Raw genomic sequence first — 16033 nt, 5'->3', positions numbered from 1 at the left:
AAGAGACCCCACTTGGTCATAAAACTCTAGTTCCAGAGTGTTGAACCATCCCATCAAGAAGATGATGGATCTCCAGGATCCAGAACCATCACAAGCCCAGTGGTTCCCACCACCAGTACCTCGAGGTACTTTTTCCAGCTACCGAGTCTTCTCTTATAACTAAAGCTCGAGCTGCGTCTGGCTGCCTGGAGGAAATTCCTGCTGCAGGTGTAAGCTGCTGGTGGGGCTTTCCACCACGCTGTGCAATACATCTCCCAGATAGACGGGGAACGAGGAAAGGGAGCTGCATCACCACAGCGCACTTCACAGTGAGCACTACAATTTATATCACATAAATACTGTATACATACACCGCAGAGTTTTGGAGACAACATTATCATCTCAAAGGATAGGTAGGAGGCGGGAATAACAGCTTGTAACAACTGTAGCCGAGACAGCTGCTTTGTTTGCTGTATATAATGCTGTTTGGGGAGGCAGAAGAGCTGTACCAGCAGTGCCTCTGCTAGCATACACTGCAGCTCCACGTGAGGCTGCTGCTCAGTAATTAGGTTAAAAGAAGACATAAACATGTAAACAGTCTTGTGGAGGCTTCCTGGGAGAAAATTCAAAAAAAAAAAGTCATTCATAAATCCAAGTGCATCCATTCTCCGAAAATCAGAGGTGTTGTCCTCACGCTGGGCTTCTGCACAGTATTTGACACAGACTACCCAACCTGATCACTGTGGCTGCAAACCTGTGGAGAAGATTAACCTCTTGTAATGCCAGCTGTCACAGCTAATAGCCACCAGCAGTCAGCCCTAGCCCTCCTTCATCTCCTCCTCCCTTTCCCCAACCTGATCATCAGCCACATGGTTCCACTCCCACCCCTTGCCCTTGTACCAGACCCTGCACAGAACCCATTCAGCTTGCTAATCTGACAAAGTGATTCCTTTCCCCATATTGGGGAAAAAAAGTAAGTTGGTCACGTTTATCCTTCTGCCAGATAGGTGAGCTGAATCATTCCAGAAGGAGCTGACCACCAAAACTGAAATCCAAGCTGACTACAGCTGCCCCAGTGAATACAAGCAGAGGGAACATGGAAACTTTCAGGATCAGGAACATTGGATCAGCTCAGCTGCATTTCTGAACTGCACCCTCCATTAATCATGGAGCATCTCCCCTTAGACTGCCTTGGATCAGATGAATAGCTGTTTCTCCTCTGTAGCCCACAGGATACAAGGAGTGATATTTTCACAGGTCTAGTTTGTTCTGGTTCCCGGATAGTGTGACTCTACTGGACAGGAGGGGGAAAAAAAGAAAATAAAGAAAAAAGCTTTTTCTCATTTGTGCTCACAGTTTGCCCTGAGGCAGTTTGGCAGGATGCAGCTATGCCATCCGTAATGGTAGCAGCATGGGAAAGGCCTGCCAAGGTGATCTTGTTTTAATGAGCAGAACCACACTGGACCTGCACTGCGTTAAAGGAACCATCACCTGGCCCAGGCTTTCAGCAGATAAATAGATGTATGCAGCATTCCCAAAGCTTTTGCAAACCAGCTCCAGCTGGAACAGGACACAGTCCGTGTTACTGTGCTATTGCATGCAGATGCTACACCTGGTTCTGGAAGCCTCTGAGACACCAATCACCAGAAACATAGAGTTGAGGAGAGCAGATCTTTATTTGCTCACCCTAACCTTGCACAGGCCTTTGCTAGTGGTGACAGGGCAGCGTTGCCACAGCTCTCTGCTCTAACCCACCAGGGCTATCCTCATGCTCTCTAGCCAGACACACTGCAGCCACAGCCCAACAGCAGCCAAAAGCCTTTCTTGATTCCCTCTCTTCTGCTTGGGAGCTCTCAGAGCAAAGCTTTGCTTTTCCGTTTCAGGATGGCAGGCCAAGAGTCTTCCACATAGATGGTTTGTCTGAGCAGCAAAAGGGAATTGCCATGGTTACAGCCTCACTCAAGGTCTTGGGGAAACCAGTGGGACCCATGGATCCAAACTCAAAAGCTGACTTGTGTATCAGACAGCCACAACCGAAGAGGAGTCAGTATGAGAAGGAAAAGAAACTGCTTTTCCCACCACACAAATTTCGAAAAGGGACAGATGGGAAACCAAAGATTGCATCACGGCTTTGAGGAAGATGAGCACAACTCCTCTCATTAAAAGGCTCGGGGAAACCTCCGGCCATCTGAACAGACAGCCGCAATCCAGAGAACTTTGCCTTGAGGGCAAAGCCTGATTATTCATTTATGTGTGCAACCTCCCTCAGGCAGTTTGGTCTGCACCTTATTTTTCTCCAGCCAGGCAGCTGTGAGGTTGCAAAGGCCTCATGTGCCTCCAAGCATCCTTGCTCCCAGCAGCACTGGAGGAGGCTGCAGGAGAAGCAGAGCTCAGCCTGGGACACGCAGCTTGTATGCACCAGCCTCCAGCCCACAGGGGTGGCAGGGCACAGCCACAGCCTGCCACGTGCCGGTGACAGCATTCAAGGTACAGCCGCTGGAAAAGCAAACCAGCAGTCACTCGGAGATCTGCTTGGCCCCCACTGAGGCAGCAGCAGTGTCACAGCGCACGAGCTCAGAGAGAGCACTTTTGGTAGCGTAAATCCTCCTGCTTCCCAGGAAGCCGATGTATTTACAGCCCCAATTTGAACTGCTGCGAGCACCATCTCACCAGAAACGTATCTGTGTTATTACCAGCGCACCGCATGGGTAATTGCTATACAAATATTTGCCTTGCCCGCATTCATCACCAGGCTGCTGCTGCCTCAGGGTGAACTTGCTCAAAAATCTGATGTGCTCTCCCACCACTGGCAGTCTTAAAGGGAATGTGTCTGCTTCACACACTGAAAAGCTCTGCGCCCTGATCCAAACTCCCAGTGAATCTGCATGAAATCCAAAGCAAGAGGGACCCTTGGCTTCAGAACGTGTGTGGGGCAAGAAGAAATCCGGATTTCCTGGGCTCTTTTTAGACTAAGATGCAAAGCTTCGTTTACCTTCCCTCTCATCAGCTTTTTGTGATTTGTTTAGATTTATCACTAGCCTTTCCTGCTCCACTCTCTTGCTCTTTTTTAATTAGACCATTGAGGCCTTGTTTTCAGATACTGCATGGATCCCTACTGAAGCTTTTAAGTCTCTGACATCACATGGCAAGCAGTTTACTATAGTTAATTATGGTAATTTTTGCTTAGTAGTAGCTTCCCTCTGAAGAATCAGGACTACTTAGAAAAAGCCCCAGCCTTGGGCATGAATTTCTAAGAATATTTTTTTTTGCTATTTATTATTTTACAAAGCTATGTAGCAGCAGAAACTTAAAACCCAGAAGGGAAAAAAAAAAAAAAACTGACAAAAAGAATAAGCTTTCAGGAGCTTCATGACACCACGTGGTACACGATCAGACCACGTTTGCCTTTCACAGACATCAGACACCAGCGCAGTGTCTGGGTTGCAGTGTCTGGGTCTCCTGCCACACCATCCCACAGATTTAGAGACCAGCAGGATCACAGAACAACAGGATGCTACTCCCAAGCACTTCTCCAGGAAGAATGTAGAAATAGGGCTTTCAAAATGCCCCAAGCAAGCAGACCCTGCTTCTTCACATGAATTAAGCCATGGATGAGACCATGACACACGTTAAGAAAAGCCAGTCTGTGCCAACTTGCACATCTCCTCTTGGTTAACCCCTTTCTGGTGAAACAAGAAAAAAAATCCAAATAAATCTCTCCCAAAGCCCATGCTTTTGACCTCAGCAGCAGCACTCTTACATGCAGCCATACTACCCAAAATTTCAACCCAAGCTGGTTTCCAAGCACGAACCAAATTGATTATTTCTGTGAGTACCCCCAGTTGCGTTCAGTTTCAAAGAGGATGGAGTTGATTTACGACAAGAGGCAAGCTTCTCGCACGAGAGGCACAAACATCCTCCAAAACCAGCAGGCCAGGCGGTGAGGAATTAAGACTTGCTTTCCCAATGGCTGAGCAAACCGCCACCCCGCTGCCTGCACCCCGAATGCTCAGCCTTGCCTGAGTTAAATAACTTGTCTTTTTCCACTCGCTTTTACTGCTCTAAATCAAGGTTATTAACCTCTGTTTCCCAGGCTTTCCCTCTAGGTTTCCAATGGGGAAAAAAAAAGTCCTTATTTGGAGAGAATAAGGAGAATTTTCTCCTGGAAATGAGAGAAAAAATGAGGAAAATTGACAGTTTGCCTTTGATTTCTATAGCTATAAAGTCCTCACAGATAATCTGAGGGCTTTAATATATAGATTTTCTTTTACAAAGGTGAAAATTTGACACTTTTATCAATTACAGGAATATGTAATCTTCCAGTCTGCTTTGCTACTGTGGAGTTTGTTTCATCTTCAGGCTCTCCTTTTAGGCAATTTAGCGATTCATCTGGGAATCTAGAAAGCATTTGGAGCAGTTTAAGTCAAACTTTCAAATATTTATCGCAAGGTGGGTTTGAGGTAGGCACAAGAATGTAAAATACGAGTTCAAAGCCTCCTGCGTTCTGCATCTCAGAGCTAGAGGAAAGGGAGGAGAAAGAAAATCTGTATTAACTAATTTAATCAAAGGCAGGCATCTGCAGGCATCTAAGCAATCACCACGGGCCTTTCCAGAAGTTCTCATTCTCTGGATGTTGTAGCTATTTGCCAAGTGGTTTGAACAGCTTAATTGTTCTTTAGTGTAAAAGAAAGTAATTGATTTTTGAAGTTACACAGCATTGAGAAAAGTCACCCGCATTTTCCAGAACATGTTTTTAAATACCGTTTGCCTCTTTCAGCAAGGAAAAATCTGGGTCTGCCTGCTTTCAAACAATGAAATTCTGGATGTCAGCAAGCTTCTTCAGCTGCAGATGAGACTTGTTTTAAGTTCAGATATAGTTGGTGCGTTAGGTCAAACTGATCCTGCACAAGAGAACTTAAATGACCCCCAGGACCCTTCCCAGCCCTATTTCATATTATCCCAGGGTAAACACCTGGGTAAAGCCCCTCCAGGAAAACACAAGGACAATTCCTGCAACAATGTCAGCAATAAAAGCAGAGGCAAAATACACATTTCTCCCCACCAAACTGCATAACCCTTTTCACTGCAAGGAGCAATAGCTAAGGATGGCACGTCTGTGAGCCTTTATGCCTCAGAGATAGCTCTGCTTTTACCATGTCAAGTCTATCTCCTGTCAACCCCACAACTGCAGGTTTTTGGAGTTTTTTGAAGTTTTACCTGTCCCCTCACTCTCCCATCGCAAGGGTGAACAATGATCAACCCCCCAGGAAAACACTCCTCCACTGCATGGCTACTGCGGTGAATGGAGAAGGGATGGGAAAGCCTCTGAGAGCTTGGAGAAGCCAACAGGGCTCAGCAGTCCAGATCCGCTCTTCTCTGTGCATGTGGAGGCTAATCCCTGCAGCACTGCTTCTCTTGTCACAGTACAAATCTTCCTCTTCAGGACTGGATTAGAGAAGGTAAAAGCAGATCACAATAATACCTAGCTCTTAAATAGTGCTTTTTAACCACAGATCAATGCAACTTACACAGAATAGCTCAAAGAGTTATAACAAGGTCCAGGATTGTGCTAATAGTCAACGGACAAACCTCAAAGCCCTGCATAGAGATGCTTATGCTATGGGGTCAGCATCCACACCAGGGGGTTTCAGTTCCCTTTCCCAGTTTTCTTTTCCCAAATTCAGCCACGTGCACTCGGGAGCAGCTGGTGCGACATCAGATGGAAAGCCTCCTCGCAGTCCTCCCCACGACCACCTATGGCTTCAAGAACCAACGCACAAAAGATGACTGAGCTGGCACTTGCCTTCTGGGCTGGCATCAAAAAACCCTGCTCTCTCATTAGTCAGGCCTCTCCCCCATGCCACTGCCAAAGCAGGGCAAAAATAGCACATGAAAGAGACACATAACTTTCTTCTCACAGATCAGCCCCGATTAAAAGCACTGCCTCGTGTCCCGTGTGGCTGAGACAACACGTAGGGAACTCCTGCCCTGGCTTTTCTGCATCTGTTCAGCAATGCCATTGCACTCTTGCTTGCCAAAACCTGCCCCTTTGCACCACAGCAAAGACTTTCCATACATCCCAGCACAACACTCATTGGGAATATGGACATAAAAATATACAGGGGAAAGAAAAAAAAAAAACACAGAAAGATGCTGTAGGGCAGCAGCTGCCTTGGTGTCACACCGCAGCTCTAACCCCAAGAGTGCTGCAAGAGCTGATCAACACCTGTCAGACAACTTGACCTCTCCCCGTCTCATTTAGCAATCTGCCAAACGAGGCTAATTCCACCTCACTAGGATGCGGTGACCATCAAGCAGACAAGTCCCACAGTATCTGTGGACAGAGCAGAGCCCCCACCTTACAGGCACGTGGCCTTGGTTTGAGAGCACCCTGCCCCTTCCCAGCCAGGGACCATCCAGCCCCCATACCACAAAGTCCTCCGTCAAGGCAGCGAGGTGATGCTCCTGCACAGAAGGAATTAAGCAGGAGTGTTGTGCAGCAGCGCGTTCCCCTTGATGTGCCTATCAAAATAATTATAGCAGGTGTATGCAAAATGGGCTCTGGGTAAATGGGCTCCCTACTTTGTTTGGGTTTGGCCAGAAAGATTGCCTATGAAGGAAATCGGAGAGCTTTAGGCGGTTATTATTGTTAAAGACAGTTTGCAGAGAGGAAAAAAGAAGTCTCATTTGAATAACAAAACAATTTTTGTTGATGCTGTTGTTGTTTATGAGCTACTTAAGCCCTGGGGTAGGTAAAAACGGGGAAAATAAGAGGAATTTGTTTGTCAAACATTTTAAAACGGATGCTATCCATGATAAAAATCTTATTTTGAGTTTGAGCAATGAGCAGCACATCACACACTTTCTAGGAAGGAAATTAAAATAAAAGGGATTTCATGAGCCATGAAAAGTGTTGTAAAAACCAGCACATATATATTTTTAAAATAAACACCAGTAATACTTCATCCCCCTTCAAGCACTCAAGCCTTTTAATTTACTCAGCCAAAAACTTACCACCATCACAGTTGGAACAGCTTGGAAAACAAGGAGCCATTTAGGCTTCTCCCCTTCAAGTCACAGGGAACGGCACTCCCAGGGCAGAGGATGAAGAACGAGGTGCTCCTGACCCGACACTCCTCATCCCCCCTCACCCACTGAGGTTGTGGAGTGGGGTTGTGCTGGAGACGGGGACCCCAGAGCCCACCAGCACCAGAAGAAGCTGTAACCTCCTGCTACAAGCTGGAGAGGGTCACAGAAAAAGGACACAGCATGGAGCAGCCACACCTACGCAGAACAGTTTTGACATCAGCACCATTTCCCTCTTTGGCTCCCTATAAAATATGCAGAATTTAATAGCCCAGCGTCCACTGCAGGGAACGAGATGGGCACCCAAAGGTCATGGGTGATGGACCCGAGCAGCTCCAGTATTAAACCCATTTCTCATAACCAAGCAAGGAAGGGACCAGAGCTGTCTGCATCACTTCTTCGTGCAACCACCCATGGAAGTCAACAGTAAAGAAGTAGAGGCAAAAAAAAATCCACAGATATTGTGGTATTTACATGGAAATGTGCACGTATGAGGCCTTCGGATTTCAGAAGTTTGGCACTTTTAGGAAAAAAAAACATCCCTCCTACACTCCAGGGAGTTAGCCCTGCTTGCTTTTGCTTTTTCTTTTTTAAGCCTAACAAAAAAGACAGACTTATTGCAGACTTCTCACAGGATATGTTCACAACAATTAAATTACAAAAACCAATCACTCTTGACAGGCATCATTGACATATTTTGATTTAAAAATTAAAAAGGTTCATTCTTTATATAGAAAGAGAAAAAAACACATATTTCAGGTAATTGCTTTGCAAGTGGTGACTTGTTATAAATGGATCAGCATTTTCTTCCAAAGAAACACCCAAAGATATTCTTCATTAGCTCTAAGCTCATTACTACAAAGCCACCTGCACTCCGTGGTGACACAAAGTCACCCTGCCAGCTAGTGCTGGAGCTTTGTAAAAGCCACGAGTAGGAAGAAGGAGTCGAGTCACCCCCTGCCTGCCCAGGGACCAGCTGCAGCCCTCACCTAAACCCAGGGAGCTCTCTGTCAGCCCCTCGCCCCGTAATCCCTCCAAACCAGCCCCATCCCAACATCCTCACCTTCCATGCTTCATTTGTGCCATTTATCCACTGCTGTTTCCTTGCCTTGGTTTGATCCATCATCAGCGTGGGAATTCCCAATTGCCCGGGATCACCAGAGCCTTTCTTTGAAGGATTTTCCAGCCTCGGTGAGCACAAGCTTTCCACAACAAGACACCGTCGTTGCTTCTCACACACGGGCATTCATCTCAGCTGGGAGGGGAAAAAAAAAAAAAAAAAAAAAAGAAAAATAAGGTATTTGGCATGGAATAGGCAGACTTTTTTTTCCCAAAAATGAACAGAAGACCCCAAAGAAGCAAACAAAAAATAAAATCATTTTGTTTCCCTTTTCAGAAGTTGAGATATTTCAGGATTCCCTTTAGTCTTTACCTCCTTTCCTTAAACCCTATCCCAATTTCTGTATCCCAGAAAAGAGGAAAGGAGGTGGAGAAAGAGGAGGGAAATGGACCTAAACTTAAGAATTCGGGATGTTGGAATTGTCACAGTTGCGACAATTTTGTCATTTAAATAGAAACAAACTGTCTGTTACTTCATTAAAAAAAGCAGCAGAAGAAATGGAAATGGTGGAAATGAGAGCTGCACCATGAAAGCTTCCCTTCTCTGCTTCTGGATGGGGTTTGGGATTTCTCCCTCGTGCCTTCGGTCAGTTTTGACCTGCTGAATTTCAGGGGAGGCCCAAACCCCCGACTACTGCAGCCAGCACAGCCCCCGTCCTCCTCCCCACTCAGTCAGGAGGGAGCCAGGGGCAACCGAATGAATTTGGCACTCTTTGCCCCCAGAAGCATGCATGCCCTATGCCCAGGGACGCGTTTTGGGTCCAGGGATGAGCCCCCAGAGGCAGCAGGGACATGCAGTGCTGCCAGGGCAGGGAGCACAGCAGCAAGCTCTGCGCCCATGTGGTTTAAATGCCATAGAGAGTTGGGGCTCACACATCTTGCTGTTTTATATAAGGGATGCTGAGCTATTATTAAATCAGAGGGGAAGTAAGATGGGGGGGAATAAAATGGTTTCCAGGCTCCAGCTATCAGGTCAAACTTTCACATCATGAGTGTTTTCTTGCCAGAAAGGAAAAAATAGGATAGCAGCTGGGGCATGGGCCTGAGAGCTGCGTTCCCATTTCTCCTGGCAACCTGCTGAGGTTGCTCTTAGGCTGTTAACCTTCATGAATGGGATCTGCACATCCGCACTGGGCAGTCTGTCCCCCTCCTTTCCTTGGATCCTCCATGACTCCTGAAACCTGGCAGCCAATTCTAAACAAAACCGATGAAGGAAATGTGCTGTTTTTACCAGAGCCAGGCTGCGTTTGTAGGGTCTGACTCACAGCCGCAGATCCCAGCCCAAGGAACAAGGAAAGTGCTAAATTCCTTTCCTTGGAGCCCTCCCCATCCCTTGAGCCCGTGTGCCCTTTGTCAGGCCACGCTGCTGCACACCACAGGCAGCTGCTGCCACCGTGGGAGCGCCACCACCAGAATTAAACAAACCCCATCTAGGAGCCGTGCCGTGCTCTCCACCTCATTACCCGAGAGGATTCTCAGCATCAAATCCTCTTGTTTTTACCAGCTCTGCGACTCGTGGAGGATTGGAAGCACAAAGCAATCAGGAAAAGCGAATGTTTTGCAGATCAGACGCTGCTCATCACAGCACATTACGGCTCCTAAATTATTAACAGTAAAAAATGAGGTGTCCCAGAGCTGCTCGCTTCTGGGTAGGGAGAGTAGGGGAGGGGGTAAGAAGAAAGGATTGTGCTATCACAGGTTATTTTTATCCAACATTTCTATGCTTCTGTCATTAACTAATTGATGACACAGCCTGTTTAATATTATGTCTGCTCGGGTATTTATAGCTCACCAATTACCATAGTATCTAGGTGCTACTAACAAGCTGCTCTCCGATGAATTTGGATGCTCACAGGCAAATCTTTTGGTGCAAGTAAGTGCGACTCCCTTGCAGGCAGCACTTACGGCATTTTATACCAGCTGGGGATGTACTGGAAGCACTTCACACGTGGTGAGACCGGGTCCCAGCTCACCCACCTGGGGATGCAGCAACATGAGGAACGAGACACCAAAAGGCACCTCGTGGCAGCAGCCACCTCAAACACCTCTGATGTTTCTGCTGTTCTTGCTGTCGTATCTAAGATCTCGTTGTAGGTGAGTTCACAGCACCCAGCAGCTATAACTCAAGCTGGACGAGGTCTTGCCCCTTGACACAGACATTTAGGCGATGTTGCTCGAAGAGAGGAGCTGCAGCACCCCCAGGAGCTGTTAGGGACCCCAGGCAGCCCCTTGCTGGTGCCAGACGCCTGATCCCAGGAGCCTCCCAAGCGCACAAGCAGGAGCCTTTCCCCACATTAACAGGGCGATTTTCTGCTACTTACAAACAACATCGATGCGCGGGCATTTTGTTCCTGCCTTTACCGAGCAAACCCGAGAAGTAATGAAACCTGGGGAGAACATTTGAACCTTCATTGTGCAGGGTAAATGCTCTCTAACATTAACAAATCAAGAGGCATTGCTTCCCGAATAGCAAAATGCCAGGCCATTTAGATTAGCCATGCTCAGATTCCTGCTGAGATCAGTGTGTAATTGTCCACCAGCAAGGAATAATCTCTCAAAATTAGTGCTTGTCGCCAGGCTCCAGCCTGCCTGCAGCAGCACTTAACAGGGCTTAGAGCCCAAATGCATCGAAATCTGCTTTTGACCCCGAATCAAAGAGCCGGCTTTCTGGTGGCATTCTCCTTGTAGCTGCCCTCTGCCTCCTTTTTAATCCCTCCTTCGTAAGCTGATTTAGCTTGGCCTTAAGGAGCAGCTTTGTTTTATGAACTGGCACAAGGCCCACCCCTGCCTCCCTCCGTGAGACCCACCAGGGCTCCAAGAGCTGCTGCTCTCCCCGCTCATGTTGTGTTAGGAGGGATGCTGTAGAGGAGACAAGTCATGAAACAAGGCTGAGGCTCCACCAGCCCCGCAGGAGACCCGCTGTGCCTCTCCCACCACCAAGGCACCCAGATCAACAGTGGCTGGTGTGGCCAGAGCATCCCCCAGCACACAGGAACAGCCCAGCACCAGGGCTTCCCTGCCTGCCCCAGCCAGAAATTGTGCCTCCCATCCAAAAGTACTTCTCATTGGAAGTTTTATGGAAAGAAGCAGAGGTATTTGCAGAGCTTCAGGTTCAAGTTTTAGCATATTCTGCTACAGAATATCAACTGAGAAAGTCCCCAGCCAGCCATAAGACTTCATTCAAGGTTTGAACGCTCGTATTTGTTCATAAAGACTGCCTGGAAAAGTCTGTGCCTCCAAGATCACATTCTTCATTGGCAGAGAGGAAAAACAATAGCCTTAATTTTAAAGGGAAAGGCTGCAGAAACATCAATGGCAAAGATTAGGTGGGCTGGGGAGAAAAGCAGCACAATTAACCTCCGTCTGCACCCAAAGGCTTTCTGCAGGCTCTTCCAGCTCAACCAGCAACGAAGCAGCAGTCGGGGAAGGAATACTCATCACTGAAGGTTTTGTCCTTCCCCAGATGCCAGCTCACCATGCTGGGGCAGGACCTCCTCCCCCAGGGCTGCCCACACCCACGCTCCATTTCTGGTGGCTGCCGTTTCACTTCCAGCTTTCCTGGTCTCTGCAAGCACACAGGCATCTGGGGACCGTCCAGAAGCTGACAAGTCTCACACAGGACAAACACCTCTCCAGCAATTACAGGGAAGCTTTCTGCTTCCTTCAGTGCCTTGGGCAGCTGCAGAGGGAACAGACAAGTGGCTCTGCTTTCCCTCCACACTCCCAGCTCAGAAACATCAGGCACAAGAGACCAAAGCAGTGGTCCAAACAGCTGAATAACCTCTCCCAGACATACTTAGGTGGAAAAAAATCAGAGTAAAGAGCAAGGTCCTGTAGAAATCACGAAATCATTCGCCTCAACATCAGTCGTAATCTGTCAACACCTCCCCTACAATGCACACAGGAGCATAAAGTTTTTGGGCTAAGCATGGTGCAAGTCAGCTCAGAGCACAGCTGCTTGGCTCAGGAGCTGTTCCCCATTGCTGATTGAAAAGGCAAAAGCAGCCCCTGCACAGAGCAGAGCAGCTATTTTTTCTTTCCCACCACATTGCCTTCTTCAGCTGCTCCTTTCTTGCGAGGCTCACAGCACCCAGGCTCTCCAGGATGAGTCCTGTCCCACCTTCAACTTGGGCAGACCAACAGGGACATGGGACACATTACCCACCCCTTGTGCCCCTAAATGCCTTGTTACCCACTCTCTGACCAGCATCTTCCTGCTCTAGGGCTCTGCAGAGCTGCTGAGCACCAGCACTGAGCATCCGGCTCTGCCCACAGCCCCCCTGCCCCACATCTCACATGGCCCAGGCAAATCTTTTCAGCAACCAGAGCCCAGCCCTGGAGGTCAGCCCCATCCCTGGGGAAGGCTGGGCATCTCCATGCAGCCTGCACAGCCTGGAGGTGAGAGCAGGGCCAGAGAGCACCCTGCTCCTCAGATGTTTCCAGACCAGAAGTGTTTGATGTAAGCTTCAAACATGCCATCAGCACACCCGCCACCCTGCCTGCATTTCATCCACCAGGAGGAAAAAAAAAAGTCTTGGCTTCCGAGAGGCCTCCAGCAGCCTCACAAGTAAGAGCTTCAGGCTCATCTCCTTCACCATCTCCCCAGCCAGACCACAAGGGCTCCAGAAGGGGGGACTGAAGCCGGCCGTTCCTCCTGCACAGGCTGACAGCCACACTCTGCTCCCGAGCTGCCTCAGCACGTGAGAAAAGGAAGTGTTACTGCCTAAAAGCCGTGCAGTGTTTGTTATTAGCACAAATGGGAACTGCTGCAGGCCCCACCGATCCCCCCACGTCAGGTAATGATGGTGCAACAGCTCCAAGCATCCCCTGGGGCGGTGCCACTCGGACACCTGGCAGCAAGCGTGGCACAAGCCCAGGGCCTGTCCCTGTTCAGTGACCCCACATCCTCTGAGCATCACCCAGCAGCGTTTCTGTCCTTCAGAATAAGCACACACGACCAATGGTGCAGGAGAGGAGCCCAGCAAAAAGCTTCATCTCACCTCATACCCAAGCATCTCCCTTGACCAGCTCCTCCTGCATCCCCAGACCCAGCCAGGCTTCCACTCCTTCGAACCCGTGCCCTGGCTGGCAGCAAGAAGGGGCATAAAGCACCACACATGCAGGCTGCAGAGCACAACAAGCCTCACCAGCCTGTCTTTTAAAGACGTGCTGCGCATACTCTACCCATACGTCCATCACCAACGCGATGATTAGCTTCTAAGCATTTGCCATTTGCTGCAGCTCTCCAAAATAAATCAGGCTGCAGCATCAACATCAGATCATAAGGGAAGATCGTTTTATATAGTAAAGCAGTGCTTTAAAATTGCTTATGGCTGCTGTATTAACAAAATAATAAAAAAAAAATCTACCCACAGTTCCAAAACAGTAATGAGTTTGCCTTTAAAAATGAATTAGATATTAAATAAAAAATATAGCCCCAAAGGGGATAATGGCAAAAAAAAAAAAAAAAAGTAACAAATAAAATTAGGGATGGAGGGAAACATAACCACAGTTGTGTAAGCCAGAGCAGCTTCCCTACCCTGCACACGCAGCAGTGCTGAGGAGCAGTACAGCCACACAGCCCTGTGGTTTGCCTTGCAGCCTTCACACCACCTCTGGGTAAGCTGGAAGCAGTGACATTCAGAGCAAGGGCTGCACCCCAGCCCACGCAGAGTCCTGCCAGGGCTAACACAGCACGGTCACAGACACCTCAAAGAGCAGGCTGGGCCCTGGGTGCCCTGAAGTGTCCCAGGGGTCACCGCATGAGGGAAGAGCCTGCCTGGGCAGCTCTCATTTGACAGCATTTCAGACTTAGACCACCTTGCAACACTTCTTCCTCTAACTGTCCCAAATAACCTTACACACAGGGCCACTCCTGAATGAAACGTGCACAGAGGACACCCTAGGAGGGTGTCGCAGCATTTGTGTGTCAGTAACAAAGACAAGTGGTGCGAGAAGACCAGCTTGCTCCTACCTGCAGTGTCCTTCAAGGAGGTGAATCCCTTTGTACCCCTGCCCCGCGATGGGGCCACAGACCCAGGAGGATGCTCCAGCACTCAAAGCCCAGCTGCACACACAGCCCCTGCATGACACCAGAGGCCTGCTGGCACAGAAACTGAGCCTGGATACAGCCACAAAAGGGCTGCATGGGATGAAGATATCTAACCCCCACTGAAATCCTGAGTGTCACAGTGAGAGAAGCATGTTGCTATTGCAGCATTTGAAGAAAGAGTTTGTGAAGTTCCCAGGAAGGAGACTTGAGAGATTTGAGCCAAAGGAAGATGTTAAGATTATGCAAATGTTCCTCCTGGGCCTCCCAGGAGTCCCTGGCTTTGCATCCCAAGTTCTTTCCACTCCTCATTAGTCCATCTCTATCCCCTGCTCACCAAGCAAACTAAAATGTCATCAGTGTTGAAAGCAAGTACATATCACACAGGAAACAAGCTTGCTCCCTTTTGCTCACTCTCTGTTCCAGGAAGACTGACAGCACCTGTCCTTCTCATTTGTTATTTTAATTTCCCTGATTGACACCAGCTGGATTTGGGGATTGGTTGCTCTCCATCATTGCTTTGCACATACTCCCTCCACCTGGAAATACATAGGGCTGTAAGAAGCCACTTACAGACCTCTCCCAGCTGGCACTCAAAATGGTGTGGAGGGACCTTAAATCCACTGTGGTGGCTCGTACCCAGCCCTCAGCTGGGCTTGCAGCCCCGTGAGCCAAGCAGCTGCTGATCACCACTGCTGAACTGGGCTCTGGGAGCAGTTCCACCACTTGTACTCCTGGGGTCACTGCATCTCTGACAATTAGGGTTCTTCCCTCCCTGCCTTTGTGATTTTTTTTGTTAATATAGAAATATACTGTTATCAAGTGCTAATATTTGCTTAGACTCCCAGCCCTTCACACTTTCCGTGCTCCTGAATGGGGTCTTTAGCCTGTCCTCCCTCAAAAGCTCAATAGGAGTTACAGAGCAGTCATACTCCATCTCTGGAAACAGTCTTTGTGCTCATATTATTTGCCAGTGACACTCCATCACCACAATTACCGCTGTTATTTTCTCTCTCTCTGCCCATGATGCTGACTAGGGAGCAGCAGACAGTGCTGGTGTTTAAGCTGAGCAAGTTACTTAAATACATTTATACCCCTGGACTGCAGTGTACAGCACAAATCCAACCATCTATCATGCACTGAGTAGATGCAAATACTCACCACGCTATCAGGCAAAGCAATCACAAGAAAACACAGAGTGATTTGAGCTGCAGCTGCCTGCAAGCCTTTGACAAGTGTATTAGATGAAAAGATTAAAAAAAAAAAAAAAAAAAAAAAAAAAAGAAGGATGAAGCATCTCACCTAGATGTGGCCTTTGCTACGCTGAATCCACAGAGAAAGCAGACACATGAAAAACTTCTTGGTAGGTTTGCAGCTATGCTTGTAAGATCTGAATCGAGGCAGAGATGGCCTGAGGCTCTGCATTCAAACCGGGTTTGATTCGTGAGCAAGTCAAAAAGGAAAAGTGCCTGGGGCCAGGATGCTCCATGCAGGACCCAGCTCAGGTGCTGGCTGTGAGGCACCTCTCAGCTCTGCACCCCAAGGCAGGGAAGCCTTTCCTTGTGGCTGAAGGCCCAGAAGATTGTCAAAGAGGCACAGGGATCCCACACAGCTTGAACCTGTGTCTGAGTGACCCCACCACGGGCTGGGCAGAAGTCACCTCGTGCTTCCTGAGGCGCACTGCAGGTCCTTCTCCTGAGTAGGGTTACAGGGTCTGTGTGGTGGTGCTGGCCCCCTTCCTTGTCTGGCTTTAGAAGGTTCCAGAGCCTTACAGGCCTCCATGGCTGGCGCCACATGTGC

At 48.4% G+C, this 16033-nt stretch overlaps 1 long non-coding RNA gene across 4 annotated transcripts in view; it reads right to left on the bottom strand.

Annotated features, from left to right (window-relative positions):
- LOC311439958 overlaps positions 1-16033 on the bottom strand; it is a 62061-nt gene that overhangs the window by 41942 nt on the left and 4086 nt on the right. Inside the window, exons 2-4 of one of the 4 annotated variants that reach the window (XR_014695109.1) lie at positions 10506-10571; positions 9648-9782; positions 8129-8320 (exon numbers count right to left, since the gene is read on the bottom strand). This is a non-coding gene — a long non-coding RNA (uncharacterized lncRNA). Of the gene's footprint in view, positions 1-8128; positions 8321-9647; positions 9783-10505; positions 10572-14158; positions 14561-14806; positions 14857-16033 lie in introns of those variants that run through there. The other 3 variants (XR_014695111.1, XR_014695112.1, XR_014695110.1) reach the window with 3 other exon arrangements.

This window comes from Aythya ferina (genome assembly GCF_964211825.1).
Source record: "Aythya ferina genome assembly, chromosome: 7".
Lineage (NCBI taxonomy): Eukaryota > Metazoa > Chordata > Aves > Anseriformes > Anatidae > Aythya > Aythya ferina.
This window is presented reverse-complemented; position numbering and strand designations above follow the sequence as displayed.